We start from the raw sequence: 6,000 nt of genomic DNA on the forward strand, positions 1-6,000 counted from the left end.
ACACTGATAAGCCCCCAGACGGCCAAACATCGTTAACTTCTTTGCTTTTCTAGATTTCTCTGCCTGTCCTTTCCCCGACCCGGAGCTGAGGGGTCGCCAGGGTGTGTGTCTGTATTTCTCCCAGGGGCTGGCCTTCGGAGCACCACACATCAGGCCTTTTGCCACACATGCTCTCCCCCAGCCTCATGCTTCTGGACTGGAACCAACTTTCTGTGAGACCCGGTTGGCCTAAAATAGTGTTCCTTCACCCACTACCCCATCACAACTCGCCTTGCCGGTGTAGACTCTGCCTCAGAAGAGCTCCAGGAAACAGTAAAAATTAAGAGAGAGAAAGGGGAAGTTGATGTCAGAGAATGTCAACAGCAATTTCAGAAACTGAAGCTTAAAATCCTTCTCAGCTCAACCCTGAGTATGGGGGGAGGGAGAAGTGCTGGATTGTCCACTGGGACTGTGTAACCGAATAATGTTCTCAGTTTCTTATTTCCCTTTGCTTTCTTAGACATTGCTCAAAAAAAAAAAAAAACTCATATTGATAGGAGACAGTGTCTACACCAAAACAAGCTGTTGCTGGGAAACTTGAGGATGATGGTGTTTTTCCCCTGGTATCACGAAGCGTGGACAAAGGCCGTGTGGGTCACAGCCCCAGGTTCGAAGACCATCTGTCCAGGGTGGAGGGAGCCACCCATAGAAAGCTGGTCATTCTCACAGCAGCTGCTTGCTTCATGCGCCCCCACTGCCGCCAGTGACACCAGTTCTGCCCTCGAATTCTCCCCTACCTCTCTTCTCCTCACTCCTTCTCCCAAGGAGAGGGCCCCTGGAAAAGATCCTTGGAAGACCGGCTCAGACCAAGGAGGCAGGATGGGGGCAGGGGGAAGTGGCATCCACAGGGAAGGGCAGAAGGGTCCCTGGGGGGGGGGGGGGGGGGGGGGGGGGGGCGCTTCCTTCGCCCGGGGGGCACCCCCCTGGGGGGGGGGGGGGGGGGGGGCAAGGGGAGCTCTTCCTTCTCCCAGGGGCCACCTCCCTTTCTATACAGGAGCTGAGCTGTTAAGCCCAAATGTTCAGTTTACACTAATTCAAGCAATTATTTAGACCAATTGGAACATTTTCTCACCTGAAATAATGCAATAATGGGACCAAAAAGTGAAATGTCGTTTGGTCGGAAATTAAATAAGAAAGACCCTTAAGTGTCTCCTGGGAGAGGTTTTTTGACAAAAAAAGAAATAGATAATGTCATTATCTGAATAACGTTAAAAAGAAAACTTGAAAATTTGAGTTACCAAATCCATAACTCACTTCCAACAATTCTGAAGGGATAAAACTCCATGACAAATCTTGGGGAAAGTGTATCTCGTGTTCAAACCTCAGACACTGCGGTGAGGCGTTTGACCACGTCGACGTGCCCGCACCTTCGAAGTTGTTACCAAGTCCCGGCTGCGGCTGCGGGGACGACTCGGTAAACGTTAGCGGTGTCCTCGCCTCGCTAAGGTGGACCTGGCTCCTCACGGTGGAACTCTGCAGGGCCCGAGTGTCTCTTGACCTTTCCTCTAAAGATCTGCCTACGTTTTTGCCCAGTTTCCTGACTGGTATTTCAGGTACGATGAATGCACGCAAAACATTTTGTCTTCCAAAGAATTCCGGAAAGTGGTGGAAATTCAGAACTGGAGAACAGGCTCCCAGCAGAACACGGGCGATGGCTTCTGGGCACGCCACAGGGAAACCTGGAGCGACTGAAAAGGGCTGCGTTTGCGACCCAGCCGGGACCGCGGCGCCAGCCTGCAGTTTTGAGGGGCAGCTGGCTGAGCGCCGGGATCCTGAGGGTGACGGGCGCCACTGGGGAGAGCCGGACGCGGCCTCGATGGTTCCTCGGGTCCTTCCAACTCTTCGCTTGCTTTCCTCACTCCCGACTCCAGCCCCGCCGACCCTCCCGCCCCCAGCCAGTCCTAGCTGTCCCGCTCCTCTGTACCCTGGATCTCTGAGGACATAAGTGCATGGCGATCACTAGGTCCCGGATGGCCAAGGGCACTGGCTGCTTTCTCTCAGTTCACCAGGAACTGGAGGCCGAGACACAGACCGTCAACCTCTGCAAGGGTGGAAGGACGTTATCTCCAAAAGCCCAAGTGCCAGGTGCCTGGAAGGCTCATTTCTTAGACCTCGCCCCGATTGATTTTCTAGAGTATTGTGTGCTCCTGGGTGAAAGTCTGGTGGCCTGCGGAGCGGTTTGCCCCAGGCTGAGACCTAGAGGGAAGGAGATGGCGCGGCGCCGGGTCTGAGGTCTTAGTTCTGCAGCGCTCCCCGCCATGCCCTTCCCACCACAGTCCAAGGCCAGACTTTTTCGGGTCTTCTAATCTTAAAGGAGTCAGAGAAGATGAGGAAATGATTAAGAAAAAACAAATCTCTCCCCATTTTCCAATAAAGAGAGAATTCTGCAGGAGAAAAATCCAAGTGAGAATAATCTACACCCCATTCCATCCATTCTGTCCACCTCCGGGAAAAAGTTTTAGGGAAAACTCCAACACTATAAATAGAGAGAGAGATTTTAAATACTCCTCACACGCATAACTCCATTGACAAAATAAAGCCACAATCTCGTGTTTCAGTAAGATATCGTAAAAGCAAATTAGTAAGAAACTAGATGAACAAAAAGCAACAAAGCGGGATGACGTGAACAGAGTTTTCTGAAAAAAGGACATACAAATTGCTCCTAACACTATGAAAATAGGTTCAACTTCTAGGGACATTAAAAAATGCACAAGGACTTTGAAATGGCCTATTTCTAAGAATATATCACACAGATATACTTGCATATCCTCACAGAACAGCGTATATTGTGTGCAAATGCAGAAACAAAGGAAGAGAAAATTGGAAACAATCTAAATATCTGTCAATAGTCACCTGATTAAATAAATTATGGCACATCCATACAACGAAATGAAGCCATTGAAAAGAAAAAGGCATTAGTAACGATACAGAACCATCTTTAACATGTCTTTTTTTTAAAAAAATAATAAAAGGCAACATACAGAGCCTTGTGCGTGGAAAGGTGCCATTTGTGTTAAACGCTATATTCATAAGAAAACAGCCGACTGAACACAGCGGTTGCTTCTGGAAGGAGAAATGAGGTAAGAGGTGCAAGGAAGAACTACTTTTCAATGTATGTCCTTTTGTATACATTACTTTTTTTGTTAACTTTGTATACATTACCTTTTGTATACATTACTTAGTTTTCAAAAGGTAGATTAAAACCTGGAAGTTGTTATTTTAAGCTTTTTAACTATATGGGTAATATTTTTAACTATATGGGTAATAAAAGCCTATTATGGAAAGATGGAAAACATAAAAAAATTAAAAACTAATTACCCTTCCATTTATTCGGTTCTGATCTACACAACCTTTATAACAACTAAAATGTAGTCTTTTCCTAGATAATTAGAACTAATAAAAATCAGACCACTGACAATTCGTTTTAAAAAATAAAAAGATATTTTTTAATGAAGCAAGTTTGGGGAGTTGAACTCAACAAGAACCATTCGAAAGCAGTTCCTACCAGCTGGTAGTGCGAGTATAAGATTTATTGGGGGCGGGGGGGGGGGGGGGGGGATAGAAACTAACTCTTTTGGCTCCCGGACCAGGTCTATAATTCAGAGATCTCCGACTGAAGACGAAAAGGGGAAATTATCTGCACCCTTCAGACAAAAAATTAAAGCCAAACTCTAACCGTTCATTTTCAAGTTGAAACATATGTACTGCTGCGGGGCTTCCCGACTTTTCCAGGCCGGCTCGGCTCCGTCGATCTTGCGTGCCTTTTCGCCCGAGACCCGAGGCGCCCGCTCTAGGAGATGCTGTTTCGGCGGCGACCCGGCCGGGAGTCGGCAGACGCAGGCGGGGCTGCCCGGGGGTGGGCGCCTCCGGAGGAACCAGGACCATATGAGAATGGAGGCCGGGCCTGAAAGCACGCGCGCACCCCTGATGGGAAGGAATGTTCCTGGAGGGGCATGCCTCCCTCTGGGCCCCTCTGCGGCCTCCCCTCACCCCCAGGTGAGAGATGAGGGCCTGGACCAAAGAGCCCTTCGCTCCGCAGACCCATCTCGACCGCGGGGCCGGTTTCGGGCAATCCTACGGGGATGGACTGGCTCCTGCGCATTAGTCAAAAGAAAGTCGCCCCCTTGGCCGGTTATCCGAGCAGATGGTGAGGAAGGCAGCGGGTCTGAGGTTCTCACCTGGGGCGAGAGCGGGGCGGCCTCTGGGTCCTCTGCTTCCACCCGTTTCGGTTGGGGGGGCGTCTCTCGGCATTTGCTCTCGGCATCCCGGACCGAGCAGCGACCGACGCCAACCCTTGCAGGAGAAACACGGGTCTGGGGTCAAACCCCTTCCCCACAACTTTACCCAAATCCTCCCCTTTTCTGCCTAGACCGGTGTCTCAGCTATCTTCTGAGTCTCTCTCGCTAAAAATTTAGGGAAACTGAGGCATAGAAAGATGAATGAGATTTGCTGGAATGGGGTCACGAAAGAGATCTTGGGGATGGTTTCTTGGTCAGCAGGATCCTTGGCAAACCTGGAGGATGCATTATGTGAGGGGGAACAGACAGATAAGCGTGGCCCAATTTGGGGGTGGGGAACATCTGGGCTGGGGGACGGAATGCTGGAGGACAGGGAGATCCCACCGCCCCGGATCCCCCACAAAGAGCTCCGGGGAGAAGGACCAGCAAGCCAACCTCCCAGGCTCCTTCTGTCTCCTCAAAGAGCCGCCTCTCAGAGACTGAAATGATCCAAACAGCACAGGAATTATAAACGGACTGGATTTGCCCCCAAACCAGCAATTTCCTCCCTTTCCTCCTTTCTCTCCCTTCCTGGGGATTCCACTACCCATTGTCAATCCCCTCCAAAGAAATTGCAGAATGAAGGAAAGATCAGAGTGAGCCCAGCAGGGCCCTCGGAATCTCGTTCCTCTGTCACCCTTCCTTCATTTGACTGGTGTGGCTAAAAGTGGGGGGAGGGGAGGGAGTTGGAATTGAGTTTTTCCCCAAATGTTCCAGCTTTCTTTATGCAAATGCGACTGTGGTTCTGTCACATCAAGCAAGAGGAGATGACCAAGACTAAGACTAATAATAAAATAATGAAAATAAAGACTCTTTGGCTTTTGGGGACTTGAAAATTGTGGGTGCCCCTCTGGTCCCGCTTCTAGTCTGTAACGTGATCAAGGAGATAAGATTAGAGTTGATAAAATTTCAGCATCTCTCAGGGCACTTTGTTGATAAGCAACAAACCAAAACACTTTCTTTCCAATATTCAATCAGTGGAGGGGAGAGGTTGGGGAGGGAGGGGGTGTCTACTCCTAGTTAAGGGCAAAAGGAGCCCACCCACTCTCTGCAGGAGTTAACAACTTAGGGAAAGTGAAAATTCCAGCCATTCAACTGTTGTTTGGCCGAAGAAAAGCCAAACAGTGGCTCTGGCTCATTTTTCTTGGAATTGGCTGAAGTGGCTGATTATTTTGGCATATTAGAAGGCCAACCTAGTGGGTGCTGAGCTGGGTGATCTGTATCTGTGTCAACATGGATTTTGGAGGTTCCCAGCCCCCGCTGCCCTCCTCCCAGTTCGCTAGGATTTTCCCTCTGCTATGTGTGCACCGAAATCCCCCAATTTCTTAACTTCTATTTCCATCCCTCTTTGTCTATACATGCTTCGATTGGTTCATTTTTTCACAGACTGCATCCGTTTCTCTAAGGGGGCTCCTCTGGATTCAGTCTCTTAGGTCTGATCAAAGAATTAACCAGTCATGTGTTAATTGGCTCTTTCAAGTGCTGGGTCAGAGTCTCTGTGTGTGAGGACATGGCTTCCTTCTGTGGTTCTGTCCCTCCGTCTTTTTGCAGGCAGTGCTTGTGGGCACTGTTCTGGAGGTCTTATGGAGTAGACAAATTTGGCTTCATGGGGAGGGTGGCCCGCCACTGCCTGTTTATTGCATTCCCACACACTTTGGAACGACATCAAATTTCTTTCCTTCTG

The sequence above is a fragment of the Equus quagga genome, chromosome 11 (genome assembly GCF_021613505.1).
Source record: "Equus quagga isolate Etosha38 chromosome 11, UCLA_HA_Equagga_1.0, whole genome shotgun sequence".
In the NCBI taxonomy this organism is placed as follows: domain Eukaryota; kingdom Metazoa; phylum Chordata; class Mammalia; order Perissodactyla; family Equidae; genus Equus; species Equus quagga.